A 26,185-nucleotide genomic window follows, 5' to 3' on the forward strand; every position below is an offset into this window, starting at 1 on the left:
GGTAGATGGGCAAGTTGAGAATAAATGACAGACCTCAAATCTGTTGAGGAATTGGGGGGGAGGTATCTACCCCAAGCATATAAAGATTACTCCTAGTGGAAGGGGTGGATGAGAATAATTTATTCCAAGAGCCATGAAGTCACCTGAAGCAGGAGCTGGAGAGCATTCAGAGCTTGGTCAGATAGCAGAGGTCATCCATTGCAGCCCAGGCCATAGCCAGTCATCCTCACTTGTCTTGCCACTGGACTCCGATGACCCTGGAAGAGACGGTGATGCTGATGACTCCATGCAACTATGCTTTACTGAAATCCAATTTATGCACAAATCAAGTAGCGCCTCATTCTCCCCCCCCCCCCCCCCCCCCCCCCCAATGTCATCAGAACTTTCCAAAATAAAGGCTGAACAACAAGACATTGCTCATCTTAAACCTGGACTACCACAAAGATCTAACTGGTCTATCAGCTTCATAAAATGAAAAAAGCAGTGACTGTAGTTAGAGAAATGAAATTCAAATCCTCCATAGCTTACTTAATCTACATGATCTTGGCAAGTCACTCAACATCTTTTGGCCCCAAGAATAGCCTCTGAGGGCCCCTTCAGGCCTAAATCTGTGATCTGAGAATCTCCCAGTTGTCAAAGTAATTTTTCATAAGCACAATTCTGATAGTATCAACTCCCTAACTCAATAAACGTTAGTGGCTTCCTATATAGTTTCTAGGATAAAATCCAAATTCCTTTGTTTGGCATGATGCCTAGCACAAAGTAAAAGTTGAATAAATGCTTTTATCTGTTTAGCTTTTAATACCCTTTGTAACTTGGCCTCAACCTATCTTTTTTGACTCCTTATTGCTAACCTCCCCCCAATCACACATTCCAGCTTCTGTGTTTGCACTAACTCTCTTTCAAACCTGCAATGAGTAGTACTCACCTCAAAGAATCCCTGCTTTAGCACCGCCTTCTCCACAAAGCCTTTCCCCCTTCTCCTCCCCTTTTATTTATTCTCTACTGATGAAATAGCCCTATGATGTCTTTCCTAATGAATAAACTTCCTGAGAAGAGATTTTCTTTTTCTGTCTATGTAGACTCAGTATTTAGTACAGCGCCTAAAATAAAATTTCAAAAATTACTATTTAATTGCCATTAAATGACAGATACAGATGTTTCTGTCTTCAAGGAGAATCTCCTGTGTAAATCCGATAGTTTTTGTTTTGCCTTTTTTTTCTTTTTTAATCTATGAATATCGGTTTTCTCCCTTTGTGTCTGATGGGATTCTTCACATCTTTTCTTCACATGCTTTTCTGTAATCATCATACAGCAGAATATTCAAGGGCTCTACCCTTTACTCTCAGCAATTTTATGAGTTCAACTACATAATAAAATGAGATAAGCCTGGTAATATAAACTATATAAATGCTCATTTCTTTCCCTCCTCCTCTTATATAAGTAACTCTACTATCTACATAATCCAGCCCCAGTCTCACCTCTGATTTTAGTCCTACATCATTACCTGCCTATCATCAACATCTTCAATTAAGGATAGGGCATTTGAAATAAGAGAGAACTTATATTTTCCTTCAACATCTCACCTCTTATTTACATTCCTATTTTTGTTGAGAGCACCATCTTCCTTAAAGTCATTCAAATTTGCCACCTTGAAGTGACTCCTCAGCTTTTCTTTCTTTCACACCCAATGTTGTAAAATCTTGATGATTTTACTAAGAGATGTCTTTAATGTGTCCATTTCTCTTTACCTTACATAGTCAACATCTTAGTTTATCATTATCTCTTATCTGAATTGAATGAATTATCCTAATACCCTTCTTCTAACTAATCTTGCTACCTAAAGTCTCTCTCCTCCCTAATAATCTATCCTCCACATAGCTGCCAAAATGATATTCCTAAACAAGTCTGGCTATATTAGTTTTCTCTTTAAGAACCTCTAAAGAATAACTTCCTCTTACCTGACAGATAAGATATAAACGCCTTTTTGTTTTACAAGACCTTCACAATCGTGTTGCAGTCTAATTTGCAAGTGTTTTAACTCATACCCCTCCTTAATGCACTCTACAATGCAGCCAAAATCATCTATAGTTCCCCAAACTATCTTTTTCTCCATGTCTGGAATGAGCTCTCTCCTCATCTCCATCTACTGGAATTTCTTCTCATTATCATTGTTCAATTGTGACCAACTCTTCATGAGTCTCATGCTGTCCATGGGATTTGTTTGACACTCAGTTTACCATTTTTTCTAATCCAGTGGATTAAGGTAAACACAGATTAAGTGATTTATTTACCCAAGGTGCACAGCTAAAACCAGACTTGGATTCAGCTCTTGACTACAGACAGGCCCAGCCCTCCCTCCACTGAGCCACCCAGCTGACTCTCCTGGAATTCCTAGCAATCTTCATTTGATATAGAAGTCTATCCTAATCCCATCAATTACCAGGACTCTCCCCATTCCTGGAATTACTTTGCATATATTTTTTATTTAATTTTCTATATGTATATTACTTTGTCCTCTTCTTCCTCCCCAGTCTTTTCTTCAATAAAATTAAGCTTCTCAATGACAGAAACCATTTTATTTTTATCTTATCATGCTTGGAGTTTTAGAACATTGCCTGTAGTATAGTAGGCACTTTAAAAATGCTTACAAATGCTGCTCAAAAAGATAATGTGGTTATTTTCTTGTTTTCACCACCATGTGTTGGAGAGCTGCTATTCTGTTATTTAAATAACATAAGTAGGGCTCTCCTGCTTGAAATACATTCTGCATTCTGAATTTCTTCAAAAAATAGTGGGCTCTTGAATGTTAATAAATCCCCAAACTGGATGCTATAATGATTAATTGATCCCCAGTTATTCTGTACCTGATATTTAATTTTATAATTATACAAATTAAGAAAAAAACAAAAGTTATCATCAATGACAAAATTATAACACAGAAAAGTACAGAAAGAAGGTAGTATTACATTTGTTAATGATGGGGTACAATCACTTTGGCACTCAACTCTGGCTTATATCTTTCACTATGAGTGTTTCAAGACATCCTCCCTCCCCATAATCCTATACCACAATTTATACAAAATAGAAAGCATACACTCGCATTTTTTTTTTTTTTAAACTAATGTCTCCATTCAAATTCTGAACACCTAGCTTCCATCATCAGTCTCAGATGTGACTCAGGGAATGTTTAATATGTTAAACCATGAAAACTGGACTTGTGTTAACAAAACTTGAGGTCACATAATGAAGCCTTCAAGAATTTATCCTCTAATATTCCTTGTATTACATGTCATAATCAAAAATTTCAATTTCATTTCTTTCTAAATACATTCTTCTTTGAACCACATTAAAGACATACTTTAGAACTTAAAGTTAAGAAACTTTGCAATTATGGTAAGATTAAGAGTTTAAAATCAAATCAGTTTTATTTAGAAAACACATAGTATCTGAGTATTTTTTGTATGAGAAAAGTAAATTTAATATTCTTTCTGTACCCTCAGTTGTCAGTAAGCCAATAGCCTCTAAACAAAAATTTAATCAAACTTCATTAACACAAAATTACTTTTGGGTAGGAAGAATAAAACATACTTACTCTATGGGTAATTTTTACATTTTGTAGAAAATTATAAGCTCCTGAAAGAGGAACTCTTAGAAATAAAATACTGATTCCTACCTAATTATAGTACTGCTACTTGACCTGCTTCTCCTTAGAATGCAATTGTGGGGGGCTTATTTTAAGATTTGGAACATGTTCATTAGAATCTACAATGAAAATGTCTACTTTCTTCAGGAATAATGATTCACAAAAGATTGAAAAATAATGAAAAAGTTGGTAAGGTATGCTGTTTCCTTAAAACATTTTCTCTAGAATTATGAAATTTGCAACATTCTTTAAGAGAAGGGAGATAAAATTTACCTATTCTTAAACTGGATTAAAATAACAGATTTAACAATACTACATTGCATATCTAGTTAAAACTAGATATACTATTATCAGTAACATCCACTAAGTCAGAAGCTTAACTCTGCCACCTGTAAGAGTTGTTCACCACACCCAAGGTCCTACACAAAGGAATAATACTCTAAGAACAGGTTTTGCTAGCCAAATATAAACTCAGTCTGTTTTGATAGCTTCCAGGGCCTTCAGACCTGGAATCTGTTACTAGAGCTCATAAATTGTTACATTAATGTTACAAAAGATGGGAAATATCATTAGTTTTGTTTCTACATATTACAAACAATTCAATCTCCAGTGGAATGGTTTCATGAAATAGTATATCTCTCTCAAAAATTCACCATTTAATTACCATTCTTCTGACAAAGCCCTACTCTGAACTTTACCAGACTGGTTCATTTCTAACCTTAGCCTTCAGTTGACAGACATTACAATCCATTATCAGGCCCATATAAGATCTTCTATTTTACAATCAGCAAAAATCCATGGTTTGTTGGCATGAAACTGGGGAACCCAAGGTCACCTCCATGCCAAGCTGAGACATCAAAGTAGAACTTAAATGGAAATCCTGAGCCAACAATAACTAAAAACAACACTCACCAAGACAGGTAGAATATATTTATTCATGGACCCTGTCTGATTATGTATAGAGACTCTATAACCAAGGCAACATTTATCCATGTACACACTAGATGAACACACTAATCTCACTTTAATTGTTAAAATTCTCATTTTGTTAATTCTTTATAAATATAAACAGCTCCAAGGCTGACAGTTTTCAGAATGCAAAGTTTAAAGTTAATTTAAAAATATATTAAAAGACAAAAAGCCTTGAATCTATAGCTAAGAAGCTGAAGCTTGTGTAGTCCTGATGCTCCAAAAGATGCATGCTTATTTTTAACTTTTAGTTCCATTAATTCCTCTCTCTCATTTCTTGAATTAAGGCAAAGAAATAATTGCCACTCACTATTTAGGTAAGATACTTCACTTTTGTGAGTTGCAGTTGCCTAATTCATATCTACTTGAAGTAAGAAAGCTAGAATTGGATAACCTTGAGATTTCTTCTCAACTCTAAACTCCAAGTTTTACACTTAATTTCTTTGTGTCCTCTCTTAATTGTAATATAGAGGCAGCTAAATGATATGAAGTAGACCTGAAGTTAGGAAAATTGGAGTTCTAAGTTGGCCTTGGATACTAGCTTTGTGATTAGGCAAGCCATTTAACCTCTGTCTGACTTAATTTCCTTTTCTGTAAAATGATAGTACCTAAACAACACAGGGTTGTTTACAAAGAAAAATTGAGTTGACATTTGTAAAATACTTTGCAAACCACAAAGGATAATAATGTAAGGGCTTATTCTTCTTAGCACATGGCATAACCCTCACACATTTGAGGCTTCCTAGACAGCAGATGAGCAGAAACTCAGAGAAAACAACCCAGCGAAGACAACCCAGCTAGTGCTTAAAAACCAGTTAGTAAACCCCAACACATACAGACAGACAGACAGATACAGGTTGCATTAAATTTTCATGTTAAACTGATTTCTATACTTCAAGTAGACTTATAATTTCATTAATATCATCATTCCTTCCAACAACAGAAATGATAACCTATCTATAATCTCTTATTCCATGTGGTTGGATCCTCATCCATTTTGTTGTTCACTTGTTTAGTTGTGTCTGATACTTCATAATCCACATACCACATCACTCTATGTCCATGGGGTTTTCTTGGCAAAGATAATGAAGTGGTTTGCCCTTTCTTCTCCAGAAGATTTAGGTAAACAGATATTAAGTAATTTATTCAGGGGCACACTAGTGTCTCAAGTGTTTAGTGTCTAAAGCATTCTGAACTTTTCTTCCTGACTCCAGGTCCAGTGTTCTCTCTATTGAACCACCTAATTGTCTCTTCTTTATTATGTTCTCCTATAAATTTCAGTATCTTTATAAGGTTCTTAGTATTGAAGATTTCAATGGAGCACTCAAGTTATCCAGCAGTTATCACTCTCTGACAATCTGAATCTTTTGCCAATTAATCCATCTCCCTGATATCCTTTACAGCCTTTTTCCTATTCAGTTCATCATTAGTTATATGTTGTAGTCTATTCATGCACAGCATACTTCTTTACTGCCCTTTAAGTGACCCACAATTTTATTTTTTCAATGACTATGGTATTCCATGGCTCGCAGTCTTTCAGCATCATAGAAAGACTATCATTGTTTAAAAGATGGGCCTTTGTTTCACAGAGAAGAGTGGGGTTATTAAAAGCACTGTATAATTTCCCAAATGTAACCCAGCCCGCTTTCCTCCTACTCAATTCCTAGCCTAATAACATGGAGTATTAAAAACAAACAAACAAACAAACAAACAAAAAGTTGGCAGCCTACAGACAAACTGTCTTTTTTCATCACCCTCTTCTCTTAAAGCTGTCAAGAAGCAAACTCAAAAATTTTCTATTACTGCCTTAAGGATTTTTAAATCACATCTTACCGGCACTTAAGCACAACTCCTTTGGGGTACAAAAAAATTTTTTTTAAAATTCCATTGTAGAAATATACACATCTCTCTGTATTGAGGAGAATGTAAGACATTGGTGAAAATAAAACAATCAATTTATGATTTAAGTTCATAAAAATCCTTTTGCTATATTTTTGTGAATTACAAATGGTATTCGAATCAGTAGAAACAATAGCAACTTTGAATATACTTGAATGTACAATAGTGAAGTAAATTCAGTGTATATGTACCATTAATGAAATAAACACCAAATGCCGTTACATACAATGGACATAAGATGGATTAACTATAACTCCTGAAAAAAATTAATCAAAGCAATCACTTCCCACAAAGCTTGGTGCTAAGAGATGGTTTAAAGATTGAAAAAGCAATGGAATAGTTATCTCAGTCAACAAGAGCCAGGACAGAAAATAGACTCAAATGATTCAAAGCTTCTCAAGACTGATTTCACCTTCACTAGTATAAGCAAGTTGAACATGAATGACATAGTGCAGCCTACAATGACCTACAATAAACCCTGGGAGCATAAGCTTATTCATATTCACTCGGAAGTCAATGAAAAGAACAATACTTAAAGCCTCTTTACTAGATTTCAGGTAAAGAGCAATGGAGAAGGTCAGAGGTGACATGTATTGATAGTCTATCAGCAAAAAGAATCTAGACAAAGCATGTAAAGACAATGGGCAAATGACACAGAAACTTAGATGATGTCAGAACTGAAAGGGATCAGAAACATTCCTTGGTCCTACAGTTCCCAAAAGTGGCCACTAAGGTGCCACTAAGAACTTAAAAACAGAGGTGTCACATTTTCAAGAGAAACAAAGAGACAATGAACACTGCATGAACTACTACTAGCTTGAGGGAGTTGATAGTTTCAATATTAAGACTTAACTATATTCCTTTTGATGACATTAGTGAATGATAGGCTTTTGATTACTTGTATTTTTGGCTCTATCAGTTAAACCTCTCAAGCTTTCTCATTTTCAATATTTTGTTTTTGTGAAGTTGGATTTTCAATGCAAGAAAATCAATGATGGGAGAAGATTCTGGGATGATTGTGAAGTAGGTTAGAAAACTTTCTGCTCTCTAAATTTATGAGAAAGAAAATGAAAGAACTTGGCCTCAGAAGGAAGGTGAAGAAGCAGCAAAAAACATTAGTCAAGATGACCCAGTTGTTTTCCTAAGACAACCTGAAAAGACTCTCCTCTCCTCTCCATCCCCCACCACCCCAGAGAGGTGCTAACACCTCCAGGCCAACTTTGGGAATCAACAAACCAGGCCTGAGAGCAGCTGGCTTTGGAAAGCAGCTTCAGCCTTAGAAACTATCATATCATGGACAGTGTGTATGCTAAGCGCTTGGGGGGGGAGGAGGGAAGGGGAGGAGAGGTGCTGAGGTTAAGGCTGAGAAGAGGGATGTCAAGCACAACTGGGCTGACCAGAAGCCTCCAGGGTTAGGCTGCGGCTGGAGAAGAAGCTACCACACTCCTGCTAAGGACCCGCAGCATAGGGGCAGGAACTCTCTGGCTGGGAGCACCTGCAGGAGTAGTCCCAAGAAGAGAGGACAACTATGGGCCACAGCCACTAGAAGGACTACAGGGGACAAGATCATTAGCAAGAATGTATGAGCAAGGCCTCTAGTCCAGGTTTAGGAATAGAAAGGAGAAACAAAGAATGAGTCCTGGGATAGAGCTCAGAAAATAAAGAGCAAAAGGACCTGAACTTGGGAGCATGATTCCCCATATATTGGGACTAGAATTTGATTACATTAATATTTGCTAAAAAATAAAAAAAAAAATAGAAATAAGTAAACAAAGGTGAAAGAATCCAACCATAGATAACTACTGTGGGGATAGAGATCAGGATTCACATTCAGAGGACGATAATAGATTAAAAAGAGGTACTACTTTTTCAATGAGAAACAAGAGGCTCCAGAGGATAGGGTGGAGGGAGAAGATAAAGTGAAAATTCTTGGAGGTTAAGAGAAAGGAGCAAGGTAGTGGTAGAAGTAAAGTACAGGAGTGAGGTGGGATAGGAATAGGGTGAGAAGAATATATAAGAAAAATAGAAAGGCAGAAAAAATACAAAAAAATATATATCTGAAAAGATGAATGGGATAAATTTACTCACAAAATGGAAACTAATAGCAGATTAAAATTTTTAATTCAACAATATGTTGCTTTCAGGAAACATTATAAAAATGAGAGATACACAGAAACACAAAATAAAGATCAGGAGTAGAATTTATTATATAAAAAAGACTGAGGAAGTAGTCCTGATTTTCAACAAAATTAAAAGAGAAAAATAAAGAAACTATTGTGTATCAGTCATATTATGCAATATTGTTTCAGACATTCTAAATTAATTATATTAGAGTATAAGCACGGAAAATTTACCTGCCAAAACAGATAACAAGAGTTATATAGATATAAATATAAAACATTTTTTATACAAATAATATTACATCTAAATAATTGAAGTAATATTTATTGTTCATGGGTAGGTAAAGTCAATACTTTTTTATAATGACAATTTTACCTAAATAATCTATTTGTAAAATGCAACCCCAATTAAATTACTTAAAAAAATTTATTTTATTAAGTTAGAAAAAAATAACAGAATTTAATGAGAAGAACAAAAGGTTAGCAACTTCAAAGAAACCAGGGGAAAAAGACGCAAAGGAAGTAGATTTAGTCGTTCAGAAATAATTCAGGCATTAAATCATTTTATAAGGTAAGAGCATTGTGGAAGTGCAAAATTTTAAATTAAAATTTTCTTGTCTAAATAAAACCTACACAGTTAAGAATAGAAGGAATGCAGGGAAATGGGGAAGGAGGAGGCTTACAAACATCTCTCAGGTAGAATGTGATTGGGTTGGAATACTGCTGTGGTCTAGGAAAAGAAATAAGCTAGTTGATTTAGCACAGCAAGTAAAGATTTGAATTATAAAAGATGCCACCTACCTCCAGAGAAAAAGATGTCAAGTTAAAGTAAGCACAACAGTCTTAGATATATGTTTATAAATATATATGTAGATATATGTATATATGTATGTGCATAATCCACACCTTTTTTTTTTTGGCAAGGGGGAGGGATATGGAGGGGAAAATTAAAAATTTTTCTGTATAGAAATAAAAATTTTTCTGCACAGCAGAAAACAAAAGAACCTACAAGAAAGCAATGAAAAGCTAGATAGCTTTGAAAACAGTATGTATTTATTATATAAGTTTTGTTGAAATGGAAATTTATTGCTTTATATTGAATTCTCTCATGTCCTACAGTATACATGCAATGTTTTTTTCCCCCCTTTTCTTATTTTGTACTTAAGTTTAAAATAAATTTAAAAACTTTAAAAAAAAAAAAAAAGGAAATCAATGATGGTATCCAAAATTGATTCTAGTAAATGGTGCAGTGCCCAAAAAAATCCATAATTCCATTATTAATTGTGAATGAAATAAAACATTAACAGTGATATATAATTTTCTTTCAAATTATGCTACTTTTCCAAACAGTTACTAAGTTGTTAGGACAAAAATATTCATTGTTTGGATCTATTTAATAAATGGAATTGTTAAGTATTTCTTTTGGTCTAGAGACTACCTGAAAAAACCGAGATATGATGAGTATGTAAACCAAAAAAAAATTGGGAACATCTAACTTAATTCAGTTCTCACACTTTACAGATGAAGAAACTGAGGTTCATTGGACCAGAACTGGAATTTATACTCAGGTTTGAGATTCTGAACAAACCTATACTACCCAGACAATAGGTGGCCTACTCAAATAACAGAAAATATTCACAGACCTTAAATAAGGGATGTTGGGATGGAACAGGCCAGCATTCCCAATTATTTGGGAAAAAACTGGTAGCACAGGATCACCAATTTTGATGTTCAGTAAAACTACGCTCATGTTGCAGCAAACAACAAAGGATCTAAAGATAATACTTTTTACATAACAAATTCCTTCTGCACTAACATAAAATCATCTTTCTTACTTTAAAATGGTAAAAATAGATTAGAGAAATAAACTACTGCACTTTCTTATAATTTAGTTAGCACTAATTTTATATTTGAACTATTTTAATACATGAGCAACTCTTCTCTAAGGCACTTGAAAAATGGAGAAAAAAAAGAATGGCTCACTAAGTAGAGGAGTGGTAAGTATATATTTGGAAATAAAGGTAATATAAAAACACAAGACAGGAATTATAAAGTTTTTAAATGCTTCCGTATTTTAATTCTTTTTCATGACAAAACTAAGCAAAGACACTCTGGCTTTATGAATCTGTAAAAATGATATAGGAAGACATTTTGCTAAACAGAAATGAAAACTTCAGGTTAATCATAATACAAAACATTCATAACTTCTTGTATCTTTGTAAAGGAAATAGGTTTGGTCTAAACTTTACTAATAACCCTAGAGTTGTTTTTTTCTTCTGTGGCTTAATTCCCAGAATCCTTACAAGAAGGGGACAAGGGAAGACTCCACCATGATGGACTATAATACATAGAAATTCTTGCTTACATCATTTGGGAAAATATAACTTATGCTAAGAACCAAAGAATCAATTAAAAGACCATATTGCTGTATGATCAACTTATGTGAACATTTCTATTCACTTAACATTCTTTAATGTAATCTAGAATGCTTGTCATAAAACATACTTTCTGTTTACATTTTGATTGCTTCGACAGCAAACTGTTAAAACATTCTCCAGATATATTTTATTATAAAAAGAAGTCAATCTTTTAAAAATACATAACTTAAAATAACAAAAACATTTATTAAGTCCCCACTCTATGTAAAACAGGGTAGCTAGGTAGCTCCCTGGACAGAGTGCCAGACCTGGAGTCAGAAGGAAGCCTTTTCTCCCAGAGTTCTAATTTGGTCTGACACTGACTAGCTGTGTGACCCTGGGTAAGTCATTTAGTCCGTTTGTCTCAGTATTTCATCTCTAAAATGAGCTGGAGAAGGAAATGGCAAACCCTTCCAGTATCTTTGTCAAGAAAATCTCAAACAAGTCATGAAGAATAGTTCATGAGGTTTGGGAATTAGAAGAAAGAGAACAAGATTTATTATTAAGACGGTACCTGGCTCAAGTAAAATCTTAAAAGACAAAAATTAATGTGTTACATTTTTGACAGTTCCCCCTTCCCAGCATATTTTATATAGAATGTTGGTCTGTTTATAAAGAAGGGTTTCAGGGACAGTTAGATGAGACATAGAGAGCACCAACTCTGGAGTGAAGAGAATCTGAGTTCAAATGTGGCATTCAAAAACACTTAATACTGCCTAGCTGTGTGGCTCTGGGCAAGTCCCTTAAGCTCAATAGCCTTGGGGGGAGGGAGGGGAAGATTTCACACAAGTGTTGGGTTCATGAAATATTTCTTCCATAGAAATGAAATCAATTTTATCAATAATAATAATCTCACATTTATGTAATGCTTTAAGATTCGGCTAGAGACAAAATACAAAACTAGGTCTTCTGGTCACCCTTACAAAACCGTGTGTTCCAAATTTTTTCTCCCTCTCTTTCTCTCACCTCTTCCCTAGACAGAAGCCATCTAATATGTTAAGTTCATATATAAAAACCAACAGGTCTTTCTTTGGGACATGGACAAATAGAGTAGATTGATTCAGAGGATGTATAAATCTGAAGTCAAAAAAGAAAGCAAAATGCCAAACCCTGTTGGTTCTAATTAATGTATAATACTGAAGTTGTGAATATTGTTGGGTTTCCATAAATTATGTAAAAGCCATGTATACTTGTTTCTCATACTCATCAGAGTTCTTCTACCTAAGGTTTATGAGTACCAGCTAGAGCAGTACAGGTGGCAGAAACACCATACTCAGCTTTAAAAGTCAGGAGAATGTAGTTTCTAGTTTCTTCCCATGTCATTCTGATTGAAATAGTCTATTATTTCACAAGAAACTATGAGAATTGAATACACTAACCTGCCTGTTAAAGAAATGGTTAACACTTCAAAAATAGAAAAAAAAAATTTTTTTTTAATGGAATGACTTATTTATACCACAGGAGATACAGCAACCAAAAAGAGAGTCAGAAAAGAATGCCAATTTTAGAGTTGAAAGAGATCTCAGGGATTATCTAATCCAATTCATATATAAAAGAATCCAACTCAAAAAAGATAACAATAAATGTTGGAGGGGATATGAGAAAACTGGGACCCATGTTGGAGTGGAGTGGAGTTGTGAACAGATCCAACCATTCTGTAGAGCCACTTTGGAACTATGACCAAAGGGTTATCAAACTGTGCATACCCTTTGATCCAGCAGTGTTCTACTGGGTTTATATCCCAACAAAATCATAAAGAAGGGAAAGGGACACACAAGCGCAAAAATGTTTGTGGCAGCCCTTTTTATAGTAGCAAGGAACTGGAAACTGAGTGGATGTCCATCAGTTGGAGAATGGCTGAATAAGTTATGGTATGTGATTGCTATGGATTATTATTGTTCTGCAAGAAACGATCAGGAGGATGATTTCAGAGAAGCCTAGAGAGACTTACATGAACTGATGCTAAGTGAAATGAGCAGAATGAAATCACTGTACACGGTAACATCAATATTATACAACGATAAATTCTGAGTGACATGGCTCTTTTCAACAGCAAGATGATTCAGTCCAGTTCCAAAGGACTTGTGATTAAAGAGAGCCATCTGCACCCAGAGAGATGACTATAGGGACTGAATGTGGATCACAACATGGTATTTTTACCTTTTTTGTTGTTTGGTTACTTTTTGTTTTCTTATTTTTCATCTTTATGATCTGATTTTTCTTGTATAGCATGATAATTGTAGAAATAAATGTGGAAGAATTGCACATGTTTAACATATCTTAGATGGTTTCTGTCTAGGGGAGAGATGAGAGGAAGAGAGGGAGGAAAAATTTGGAACACATGGTTTTGCAAGGGTGAATGCTGAAAACTATTCAAATGTTTTGAAAATAAAAAGCTAAAAAAATAAATCCATCTCAAAAACATACCCAAGTAGTCATATAGATTGCTTTAAGACAACTTGAAGCAGAACCCACTGCCTTCTAATACTATCTGTTTCACTGCTGGTTTGCTCCTAATAATGAAAAAGTTTTTCCATTTATCATGTCTAATTTTGTTTCTTTGTAACCTTTACCACTAATGATACTTTTCTTCCCCTCTGGAATCAAGCAGGAATTCTCTTATTCCAAATACTTTTCAAGTATTTGAAATTGTCATCCCCTCCAATTTTTTTGTTTCTCACTCAATATTCCATCAAAATGAGCCTATTTGCTAATCCTGCTACAAGAAATCTAACTCTCCTTTCTGTGCTTTTGTGTAAGCTGTCCCTCATGGCAAGACCATACTAACTTCACCTCCAACTTTTAAAAATATCTCATTTCCTGATCCACTTCTGCTGCTTAGATCCTTTAGAATTATTTTTACTTTGGATTTATTTTGTATTCCCTTCTATGTACACATATTTGCCCTAATAGTATGTAACTTCTGGAGGTTAGGTAATTTTTTTGTTTTTGTCTTCATACTTTCAATACTTGGCACACACACCTGGCATAGACTGCATATATTTTCCAAGCTCACATATCAATCACAAACTGACCTATATGAACTTAAAGTCCACTGAAATCACTAAATATTTTTTTCAGAAAATGTGCTGTCTAATTATAACTGCCATCTTGTATTTTTTAAGATTAATTCTGAATCCTAGTGTAAAACTTGACATTTCACCTTATTAGATAAGACCCAACATTCTAGATTCTCAAAATCTTCTGAATTAAACTTTTTAAAATACAATAGTTATCCTTCCCATCTCTGTTTTATCTATAAGTCTGATAGAATGCTATTATATAAATTATTGATAAATATGATAAAATGGTTAGAAAAGAAAGAATTGTACTACTTTGACTTATCTCAGTGAGGATATTGTATACCATAAAAAAGTGTTGCTACTGAAACTAGTATGTTAATCAAAATCATTAGAAGCCTCATAATATTATTATATATAAAAGGGATTTCTTAACTTTCATAAATATAAGAAATTAATCCCAATCATCAGTTACTTGAATATTCTCCTGATTAAACTAATTTTTGTATTTCTAAGTCTCCTCAGACCACCATGTAAATTAGCCAGAACCATGAAATCAACGGCCTTGGAAACAAGAGTGCCCTCAAGACCACAACTCATGCATTCAGCCTAGGCTCCATAGCCATTATCAAGGGGGGATCTATTTCTATGGAGAATTGGCCCACTTTCCTTGCCACAAACACCAACTTCTACCATCAGTCAAATTAAACGCAAGAGCCCCAGGAATGGCAACACCTCTCAGACTTCTGGTCCAACTCTGGCAAGAATCAATTCTGGCAGGAAGCACTATGGAGATGCTGGCAACTGCTTCTATGGGTTCTGTAGTCCTTGCTTCCTAAGTGTTTATACCTAACTAATAATAATCCTCACCCCCAGAGACCTTGGCACTTTCAAGGCAACTAGGTGACATAGTGCATGAAGCATTGGGGCTGGAATCAAGAAAATCTGAGTTCAAATTTGACTTCAGACACAGTGGACAAAGCTTTGGGTCTGGAACTAAGAAGACTCGAGTTCAAATTTAACCTCAGACAGTGGATAAAGCACTGGGTCTCGAACTAAGAGCTAAGTTCAAGTTTGTACTCAGACTCCTACTAGCTGAGTTTACTATCTCAGACTCTTATTAGCTTAGTAATTAACAGGGAAATACTTCCCCTGAATGCCTGTTACCTTTTCTTCTTTTCTCCCATCTTATAAAAGTCAGTACTTTTAAAATTTAAGTATGATCATCCAGAATGATAATCAGTAAGAAAATTGTTTCAAATCTCTCTGGTCTTTTAAAAGTATAATAGCAATTAAAACAAACTTTTTAAGAATTGGGTTATTCCTATTTTAACAACTTTCAAATGGTATGACTATAGTGAATTAAGTAAATTTACTTACCACCTTAAAACAAATTACTTAAACTTGTTTTGACTCAGTTTTCTCAACTGTAAAATGTCAATAATAACTTACCTCACAGTGTTGTTGTAAGAATCAAATGAGCATCTTGTCTTCCCTTAAATGATTCAACATAAGAAATAAATATGATTTTGTGGTGGAAATGACATTAAAGATGTATTACCATCTGTTTTTTTTAATGTACCCTAAGGACCATTGGACTTTCTATAACTTTGGACCTTCCAGACTTGTTAAAATCTTCCATGTGTGCTGTCTTTTAGACAATTAGACTGTGAGTTCTTTGAGAGAATGGATTATCTTACTTTTCTATTTATATCCCTAGTCCTTAGTACTGTGCTTGGCATATAGTAAGCACTGAATAAATGTCCTCCCCCATTCCTTCTTGTCTTATGACATAGAATCTCAGAGTTGATGATGGCCTTTGAGGCCATCTAATTCAACTTGCAAAAGGATATAATTTTTCTGTTTTCTACCCTTACTCCCTGATAAAACACCAGCACTATGTCTTTAATATGCCATTTGCTCATTAGATAATGGTTATCAATATTAAATATTGACCAATTCAGGAAAATTACATGTCCATAATCCGTAAGGCATAATATATACTAGAAATTGAGGGGGATAAATGATATATGGTCCTTGTTCTTAAGTGCCTTACTACTTTTTGATCTGAAAAATTCAAAAGGCAACTACATGGCAGAGTGCAGAAAGTACTGGACTTGAGTCAGAAGGATCCAAGTTCAACTTAATCTCTGCCTCAGTTTTCCCATCTATAACATGAGGAATAGCACCTACCTCCTGAAGCTTGTTGTAAGAATAAAAATGAGATTCATAATTGTAAAAGCCCTTTGGAAATTTTAAAGGGATATATAAGTATTTAAGGATTATTTGTTGAAAACATAATGCTATAACAAAATAAATGCAGAATCATGAAATTAAAGTAGGAAGAGGTTAAGTAGTTTTAAGGTTAATTAATTTAACCTCAATTTATAGATAAGAAAACTGAAGCCTGGATAGGTTAAGTGAGTTGCTAAAAGTCATACAAGTAGTAAGTGGAAAAACCTTGATTTTAAAATAATTTAACTACTTCCCATTCAAAAGTAATGAATCAACATAATCATTTTTCTACACAGTATAATGGAAAGACCACTTTACTAGTACTCAAGGGAGTCTGTGGCTTCAGAACTCAGAAGAGAACTAGCTGTATGACCTCAGATTCTTCACTTCAAGCCCTTGGGAGTACCTCATCAATGAAATAAAGGTATCTGATTTCATTTGACATTAAGTCCTTGACTCAACAATTCCAAGATGCAAGATCATCACACCATTTTATCATGACACTAAGCATGTTCTAGGCGATCTCTATCAGAACTACAGAGACTTTTTTCCCCAATTATTATCACAATAATCTCTAATGGCAGGAGGTTCTAACTTCTCACATCCCTGCACCAGCTCCACCTTTCCTGTTTGTGCTTGAGGGGAAAGAAGAAGACTGAATGGGGTACAGAGGAAGGACTAATAGTCATGTTAAGTTCTTCTCAATTCCTTCCACAGAAATCCTCAAGGTCCTAGGGCCCTTGGAAACCCAATTTGGAGTCTTGTGATTGGTCAGACTTAAGGTAATAACACAGTTTTTCTTTACTTTTTTTCCCCCTAGACACATATATTAACACTTAAATAATTAATAAATGTTATAGTATAAGAAGTTATGATATCTCTTTCACCATTTCTTCTCAGCTTGCAAATAAACAATTATAAGCATGCTTGGCAAACTGATGACCCTGGTTTCTAAGGCTGATTTGTATATAGAAATACTTCCCCTGAATGCCTGTTACCCTTTCTTCTTTTCTGTCATCTTATAAAAGTCAGTACTTTTAAAATTTACGTATGATCATCCAGAATGATAATCAGTGAGAAAATTGTTTCAAATCCTCTGGGCTTTTAAAAGTATAATAGCAGTTAAAACAAACTTTTTAAGAACTGGGTTATTCCTATTTTAATAACTTTCAAATGATATGACTATAGTGAATCATTGACCACTGAACATCAGACCTGCATAAACAAATAAAGTAAGATTGTGATCTTAGGAAAACAGTAAGAATAAATTCAATAGACTTTTACTTGTCACCTAATTCACTTTCTACAAAACTCCCTTTTTCATTTTAATTGCTAAATTTTAAATGCTAACATTTTAACAAACTTAAAAATTCTGATGAATTGTTTTTAAATACCATCTCCTTTATCGGGATACTATAGATTAAAAACAAACATTCAAAATAATTGTTCAACACTCAAACTAAAAAGTTATAGGAAACTTTTAGTCAGTGCTCAGGTTTATCTTACATAGTTCTCATTTCTTTTCTCTTTCAGATAAGAAATTAAAAAAACACAGTCCACTATGAATATCATACAGTAATATTTCTGATGTTGTTTGGCAAAAAGCCAATTATAAAGAAGGGGTATGAGGAGGCAAACCATAAATTCATCAGTTAACTAAAACATATTCTGTACTTGTATTATCCACATGACAAAGATTATCAAAAAACAGAAACTAAATTAAAACTTATAATTACTAAAATATAATTTCCGTGTGACATTCTCAAGTTAATCCAGCAATTCATAATTAAAATGTTATTTCTGGATACATTTCAATTTTCTTAAACTAACAAATACAAGTTATTATTCCATTATAGTTATTTGTTTTTATAGGTCTTATATCATAACATAAATTAAGAGTATGCTCATATAAACTACTGCAGCTTAGTACAGGTCTTAGAACTGCTATATATAATCATTAAAAAAAAACCCAGTATTTTCAAAAAACATTTGTTTATAAATCAGAAAAATGTGATAGTTTTTAAAAATGTATTTTGTTTTATATATATTTTAAACATATGGAAGGGCATATGTTCAGGGTGACAGAAGACTTCTTTTTTTGCAAGCTATCTCAACTTGTGATAAGTCATTTTCCATTTCTGAGCCTTAGCTCTCTCATATGTAAAATAAGGAGGTAAGATAAACTTGATCTCCAGGTAAAGTGGAGGATCCATAGACAGATGGCTAGACCTGAATTTCAAATCCTACTAGCTGTGTGACTCTAGATAAATCACTTAACCTCTCTGCAAGGTGAGTTTGGTAGTAATACCTACCACACAAAGCTGTTGTGAAGATCAGAATCAAAGGAGATAATACATGTAAAGGGTCATAAAAACTTTAAAGTGCTACATAAATGTTATCTATTCTCATTCCAGGTTTAATAATGAGAAAATGCCGATTTCTAGATTTTTAAAAATTGTCAAGATTACAAGTTAGATAATAGACAATTCCAATATGGAGAACATTTGAAAAACACTTTAATGACATGAAGTTTTTTTTTTTAATATGTTGTTATCATTGTTCATACTAATTAAAATTAGCTTAAAAGCAGATCTAAAATTATCATTAAATTAAAATGTTTAACATAAAATGTGCTTAGTTCTTTACTCTTTAAAGAAAATGCAAAAGCCTTCTATTAAACTTGATTCAAGTGCCCTTGGTTAAGTACAATTAAAACAATGTTTAACTTAAAATACAAATAGAACAGTTGGAAGAAAACATGAAGGACATTATTAAAAAACAAACTTTCTATTGTTGTTATAGCTAAGATGCCCAGCATTTAACATCATTAGAGCTGTAAATGTAAATGTAATGTAAAAAAAAAAATTTCAAGTAGGTAGGTTCATGAGGGAAGGAAATTTAATTTTAGGAGATTAAACTATAAGCTAAAATCTATTTTTAAAATTATCTCCATAACTTTATTCTAGTTCCAAATATTAAACATATAAGGAAGTTTTTAAAAAAAAAACATACAATTTAACAAACATCATGCTAAAATAAGATGAGCTTGTGACAGCATTTTCAATTATCTCCAAAACCTTTACTATTATTTTATACAAATCAGTCCTAGTTTACAAAGTATATTCTTGATTCCATTTTGCAGACAAAAAAAATAAGTGAACTATTTAAAGAACTATGACTAACTCTATTTAAGATTATTATGCATCTTTCTAATCATTGTTCCATTCATTGAATTATAGTACACACACACACACACACACACACACACACACACACACACACACACACACACACAAATTGTTTAGTTCATAGGTTTTTTTTTTTAAACTTAAAACATTTTAAAATAAAATTTGGAATTAAATCCAAATAGCTACATGGAGTAAATTTTCTCCAATCTTCTCTCTTCCACCCCTCCCCAGACATAGGCAACTGTTTTAATATTTTCAAATGAAAAACTGAAAATATTCATTTTGGAATCAGTGGTATCATTCAGATTTTAACTTTTGTAATATCCCTTTAGCAAAACATGAAGAAAACTTCTAAGTATGCCAAATATAGCCTCTCTAGACCATATTAATATGATGACAATTTTGTACATTAAGGGCAATATCTTTACTTTTTAAATGAATATTAAGTATTTTTTTAAAGTCTTGAAATATCTATTCATTTTATTCAGCATGAAGTTGCAATAAGTTTCACTATAAACAATCTTCTTCCTGATAATCATAAGATTACTCTAAAAAAAGCTGGAAAAATACTCACCTCTATTACATCTTTGGTCTAAACCAGGCTAAAAAGGAATTCCTCTTTTTTTTAAGTCTATGGTTTTATTCACTCTCTTTTCCTCTCCTTCCACCTACATAAAAGTTTGCTATAGGAAGCGTTAGTTACATTATTACACATTCCTTCTTTTAGGTCACTCAAAGTGGTTTCAAAATTAAATTCTGAAAGCAATCCATTCAACTTCCTTTAGCCATTACAAATAAACACAAGTCCCTAACAAAAGAGGAAAAATTTCTGAAATTATAAAGAAAATATAAATAAGCATTTGCATAAATTCAAAGAGCCATGATTAATATATGTCCTATATATACAATGAATATTAACTATCTATGGGTCTAAGTAAAATTAGATTAGTACAACATAAAGCTTTAATTCTGAAGAATATCTTGCATATATTTTCAATGTAATTGGATTTTATTTAAAGGTGGATTTCAGATAAAAACTATTTACATTACACAGGAGTTTCAATTTAACATTTCCTAAGGGTCCTATGGGACCACCCTTTGGGAGGGGAGTATCTTATGACAAGATGCTTTTGATACTTGAGTAACTAAACCTCTTTGGATAGGATCCGAGACAGACCTGCCTCAGACAAACTTTGCTCTAAACCAAATAGTGTTATTGTAGGAGTTCAGGCTACTACTAAATAAATGTAACAGCATAAATCAGATGACAATTATACAACACCCAAATTGAATAGCCAACGGGAACACTATTTGGAATCACAAAATACAAAACTACTAACCTGAACATCTATGAAAGAGAAGATAATTTAAAAAAACATAAAATGAAGGAGTTGAACCAAATTATCTCTAAGGTTTCTCCTAGCTCTTCTAAGTCTCTTTTCTGAGTCCCTGTTCCTGTCTCTCTCTAAACACACGTATACCTTGGCTATATGCCACAAAAATGTTCATAAAACATTGTGAAACCGAATTACTGCCAACCAAATCACATTTAACGTGTACTACACTAAGAAATCTCATTCTTTCAAAAAGCCCTAGTTTTGAATCCCTTTGAAAAACAAAGAAACCTTTTGTATTATGAATAACCATCTAAGTTATGTTTGTAAATTTGCAAATGGGTTTTCTTAAATCAGGATAAAGTTATTTCAAAAGGCAGATTCACAACCATATTTGCTTTCTTCTTTCTCACATAAATTTCTTTTTAAAAAGAGGGTGGAGTGGGAATACAAGTTACTTTGGAAAATAATTTATAAATTTTATTTTTTAGGAAAAAAAAGTGAGGAAAAGGTATCTATTATAGGATCAGGTACCAATGTTTGTTTGTTTGTTTTTTTGCTATGGTTTCAGTAAAGAAAAAAAAAATGAAAAAGATATCTAAGTTTCAAAGCTCTTAAGCATTTATTTCTATTATACTGAGGTTTAAAACTATTCAAAAAATTGTTTCTGTATTAAATCATGACCTCTGAAATGTCATCAAGGTCAGTAAGACCTACAGTGAGATGAATTGCTGAATAAGTGCTGCTTACAGGAACAATGATGCCCAAAGGCAGGTATAAATTTACAGTTGTTTAACTTTTCAGCTTTTCTGAAAATCCTGGACTTATGAATTAAATGAAACAGTTCTTCACACTGCACAATCCCATTAAAAAACCAATAGTCAGTGTCAACAAAGTATAAAATGGTTCAGAACACAGTATGAAGCACAAAACAAACTTCCACCAAATAGTATATATTAAAAGTTATAAAACCTTTCTTACTTTGTGTACTAAAGACCTTTGAACTTATATTTTGGCTAAGTGCCACAGAGCCCACATTTCAAAGCAGGGGGCCCCCTAGAGAGATAACTTTGTGTAAAAATAAAATTGAGAAACTGAAAGAGCATTTCAATTAATTATAAATCTTCTAGTGACTAAAAAGTTAGTTTGGATATTCTGAGCCTGCTAGTCAACATCACCTTCACTTTTTTTAAATCAGCATTAACCCTTTGACCACTACTTTCACTACTTAGCTTTCACAAAACAATTTTTCCAAAGTATGCTTTAAATGTTAAAAATTAATATTATTCAATTTACTAGTATATAACCTGTTTAGATTACACATGTTTTACAAAAGCAATTGTTTTTCAACTATTTGTATTCTTCAGAAAATAAATTAGCCAAAAAAGGAATTCAAGAATTAAACAAATTAAAGTTAAAATGCCTACAGAAATTCATTAGTCAGAGAATTCTTTCCAACATGAGAATTTACATTCAACATAGCCACAAATACACATTTAATATTACAACAATTAAAAAGGTTAAAGTCATATAGATGCTTCCAGACTAATACGGAAGAACCAGACATTCTTTATAATGAAGTGCTTTGCTCTTACTATCCCTCTGATTTTCTCAGCAAAGCTTCAGTTTGGAAAGTGGCCCTAGGTCAATGTGATTATTAAACCCTAGCAGTTCCAACTAAAGTGCACTCTGATGGCTTCCAAAGCTTATGATTATAAAGATGACTGCTTATACGTTCTCTTACAAATTTTCTTTCAGGAAACACTGAGCTACTTCAAACTCATTTGACAAATGTTACTTCTTTTCAAGGTTTTAGGAAAATTTGTACTTATTATTTTTAATGTTAAACAGAGCAAAAAGATCATCCTATTTTCCATCCCAGTACAAAAGAAATATACAATCAAGGCATTTACATCCCTACCAACTTTATACACCAGAATGAATACTACGGAAAACCATTAATTAATACATTCACAAAACACTGAAATGTCAACAGTCACAGTACCACGATGTACTGACTCACAAATTATTTACTCCTAATCCCAACATGACCCTCTGCTCTTCCCTTACTTCCACCCCTTAGGTCCAGCACTACGTTAAGGACTCTCTCCCAACTAAGCGTGTTTGCCAGAAAGTGCCAGAGATGGGCCCATTTCGGAATCTCCATTCAGCCCGAAGTTGCCAGCCCCAGTAACTTCCAACCCCGCGGCTCACCTTGCAGACCCAGCTAACTCGGAAGGGTCCAGGGAGAATTCCGAGCCCCCTCTCTCGTCCGAGACTCGGCAGGGCCAAGTTTCTGGCCAAGGTCACAAAGCTTTGTGCGGCGGAACTACCACCACAGCACGCTGGGTCCCCATCCCGAGCCCGCTCCGGCGCTCTCCGCGCCTCCCCGGCCCGCTACCTGTCCTCCCCCAGACTCTGCTCCCGAGCCATCCCCCGGGTCCCCGGGCATTCCCTTCTCCATTTCACTCGGGTCAGTATCGATTCCTGCCCCTGCGCCCCCTCCCCCCACCCCTTTCCTCGACCTTACCCCCGAAAGCCGGGAGGCGGTGAGCGATAGCTACCGGGCTCCTGTCTTTGGCCAACTCTTGCTTCTACCTGGCAACAACCCATTCCCAGACCTTCGCCCACAAAAAGCCGCCCTGGCTTAGGACTTTCTTACGGTCTAAAGTCGTCTCCAACTCCCTCCATTGCACCCACACGCATCATTTCCAGAGTCACGGGGCACTTGGTTCCCAACTTCACTCTGACCCAACTTCTGCACCGGTCTGCCCAGCCCACCCAACTCCAGGAGAAAAAGGGGGGAGGGGGCTCCCTGAAGAAGTCCTGCCCTCTTTCAGCTCCCTCTAGCCCACGCAGCCCTACTCCCAACAACTGAGGCGATGGGACCCCCTTCCACAAAAGCTTCCCTAGCCTCTCCCCCGCCCCCAGCAGATCCCCTACATCTTCCAGGAGCGCCTCTCAAATTAGAAAGAAGGGGGGGTGGGGGTACAAGGGGTCTTCGTCTTCCACTGACAAGTACCCCCCTTTAGAGCACTCACCTCATCAGTCCTCTCGGGTCTCTCCAGGACAGGGAGGTGCAGCCGCAGCTGCAGTCACAGCGCCCCCCAACCTGGAACCCCTTCCCGTTCCCCCGCCCCCCTCCTTGCACGCGCCCGTGCGCGCGTTCCCGAAATAACGCTCCCGCGGGAGGGGGGAGTGGCGGAGGGGGGCGTGGACACGCTCGCGCCGGGAAGGGGGGTGCTTCCGAGGGCGGGAGGGGGGGTTGGTAAAGTCAAGGGGGGTCGGAAGCGTCCGGACGAAGGAAGTGGATTAGGTCGCGTCCGTCATGGCGCGCGCGAGCAGCAACGGCGACTGCTCCCTTCCGTCTCCTCCTCGCCTTTAGTTTGACCTTTTCCTCTTGTGTGTGCGTGTGCACATCTCCGTGTGTATGTGTATGTGTGTGTGTGTATGTGTGTCGGGTTCGCTCCCAGACGCCGCCTGACGTAACTACCATGGCAACGACAGCCCCGCCCTCCTATTTCCTCATCTTCGGCTCCCCACTCCCTACCCCTCCCTCCAGCTCCGCGCCTCTCTTCCACGTTCTCGGGCAGTCTCGTGCTCGATCGCTCGCGCGCGTGCGCGGGTGCTTCCAGAGCGAGGAGCGAAGCGGGATAAAAGTGGAGAAACTGCGAGGTCTCTTTTTCCTTCCCTTTCCCGGCCCCTCCTCCATCTACCCCCCCCCCCCCCCCCCCCCCCCCCCCGCCTTCCCAGCTCGACTCGACCAATCCGGAGGGGGAGATCCTGTGGGCGGGGTGGGTTTAAGCAGCGTGAAAAAGGTCCCAGGCTGATGAAAGCCAGCGGTGTTACTGAGCGTGCGCAGTGCGGGTCTTGCGAATGTGAGTTTGTAGATGGGGGAGGAGTAGACTAACGAAGCTGGAAGGTGGCTTCTTGGGCTTTTACTATTAGCGGAGGAGGAGGAGGAGGAGAAGGAGGAGGAGGAGAGCGCGCTTTTGCACTTGGCCCCCGTGGAGTAGGTGCTCAGATTGACAGGAATGAAACTTCCATCGAAGGGCTTAATCCTCGAGGCCCTTTGGGACAGCCCCCGAAATCCCACGCGTGACCCCAGGGACGGACCGCGTGACCCCAGGGATGGACCGGGACCGTTTATACGCCCGATCCTACCATACATTCCCGACTTCAAGGACTGGTGTTGAGCAAACTTAGAGCCAGGAGAGCGGCTTGGTCTGCCAGTCACTTCTCTCCTCCAGCTTCAGGTTCCTGGTCTGTGAAATGGGAATTGTAATGCTTATGTAATAATTATAGGTGCCTCCTAGTGGTGGCCGTGGTCTTAGAGCGCTGTGCCGGCGGAGGACCCGCTCTTAACAGAGGTACACAGACGCTTAGAGAGGAAAGCAATGTGCACAAGGCGGGCCCTGCCGGATAAATCTTATTTTCTATTTGGACAGTCTCGAGAGCGGCAAATCGAGAAAATGCCATACTTACACACGCACACACGCAGAGTTTGCCCAGAGTTTTGTAAAACCATCCAAGCCTTGCATGCTTCTGTAGAAAAGATGAACAGGAAAGGGTTCAAACATATGTCATTAGGGGAAATCACTCGAAACTCCACATCTAGACTCGGAGAGCAATCTGCTGTATATGTATGTCACCTTGCAAAGTCGGTTCCTGTGTGATCCGTTTGGCTCTGCTGTTTATCATGCTTTATAATGGGTAAGTTTGCAGGTGACAAATCAAGACTAGAAGAATCCAGAAGTCGAGAGAATCTTGCTAAACAAGAACATTGTGACAGATAAAACGAAGAAATTAAATAGGGACAAAGGTAATGTTTTACATTTGTAAAATTTATGACAAAGTGCAAAAATGTGGCAAAACAGCAATTAGGGGGGATGGGTATTTTAAACTAAATATAAGTAAAGAAAACACGTATTGTACAAGCTTACCGAGCGATTTTATAAATCGTCCCATAGACTGGGGCACTGTACCACTCTTATGCACTGTCTTCTTGCTACCAGACTTATCTGCCCTAGCACAGTGTCTGACATAATCGAATCCAAATTCTACAAATCTGACTTATCCGACTCATCACCAAGCAAATAATAACGCTACGTAACCTTGTTCAAGGTTTTTTAACCTTATATTTATATTTATATATTTATATTTATAACCCTTATCCTGTTTATTGCCACCACAGTGTCTGACATCTGATATGGGTTAGAAAGATGCCGTGTGACTGAAATGATCTGGAGGAGGTTCAGTATGGAGGGAGCTAGGACACCTTTTCTTAAACTTTTTTTTGATGTTTTCCATTCATGCTTCCAACTCAGAGCTCTGAGGGAGATTATTCAAAACAGATT

General features: G+C 36.0%; 1 long non-coding RNA gene across 4 annotated transcripts in view; it reads right to left on the reverse strand.

The window, feature by feature from the left end:
- LOC105749385 overlaps positions 1-24,313 on the reverse strand; it is a 134,055-nt gene extending 109,742 nt beyond the window's left edge. For 3 of the 4 annotated variants that reach the window (XR_004231102.1, XR_004231104.1, XR_004231105.1), the window contains exons 1-2: positions 23,870-24,292; positions 144-257 (exon numbers count right to left, since the gene is read on the reverse strand). This is a non-coding gene — a long non-coding RNA (uncharacterized LOC105749385). Of the gene's footprint in view, positions 1-143; positions 258-23,869 lie in introns of all 4 variants that reach the window. The other variant, XR_004231103.1, reaches the window with a different exon arrangement.
- Positions 24,314-26,185: the final 1,872 nt, after the last annotated feature.

The sequence above is a fragment of the Sarcophilus harrisii genome, chromosome 1, assembly GCF_902635505.1.
Source record: "Sarcophilus harrisii chromosome 1, mSarHar1.11, whole genome shotgun sequence".
Classification (NCBI taxonomy): Eukaryota; Metazoa; Chordata; class Mammalia; order Dasyuromorphia; family Dasyuridae; genus Sarcophilus; species Sarcophilus harrisii.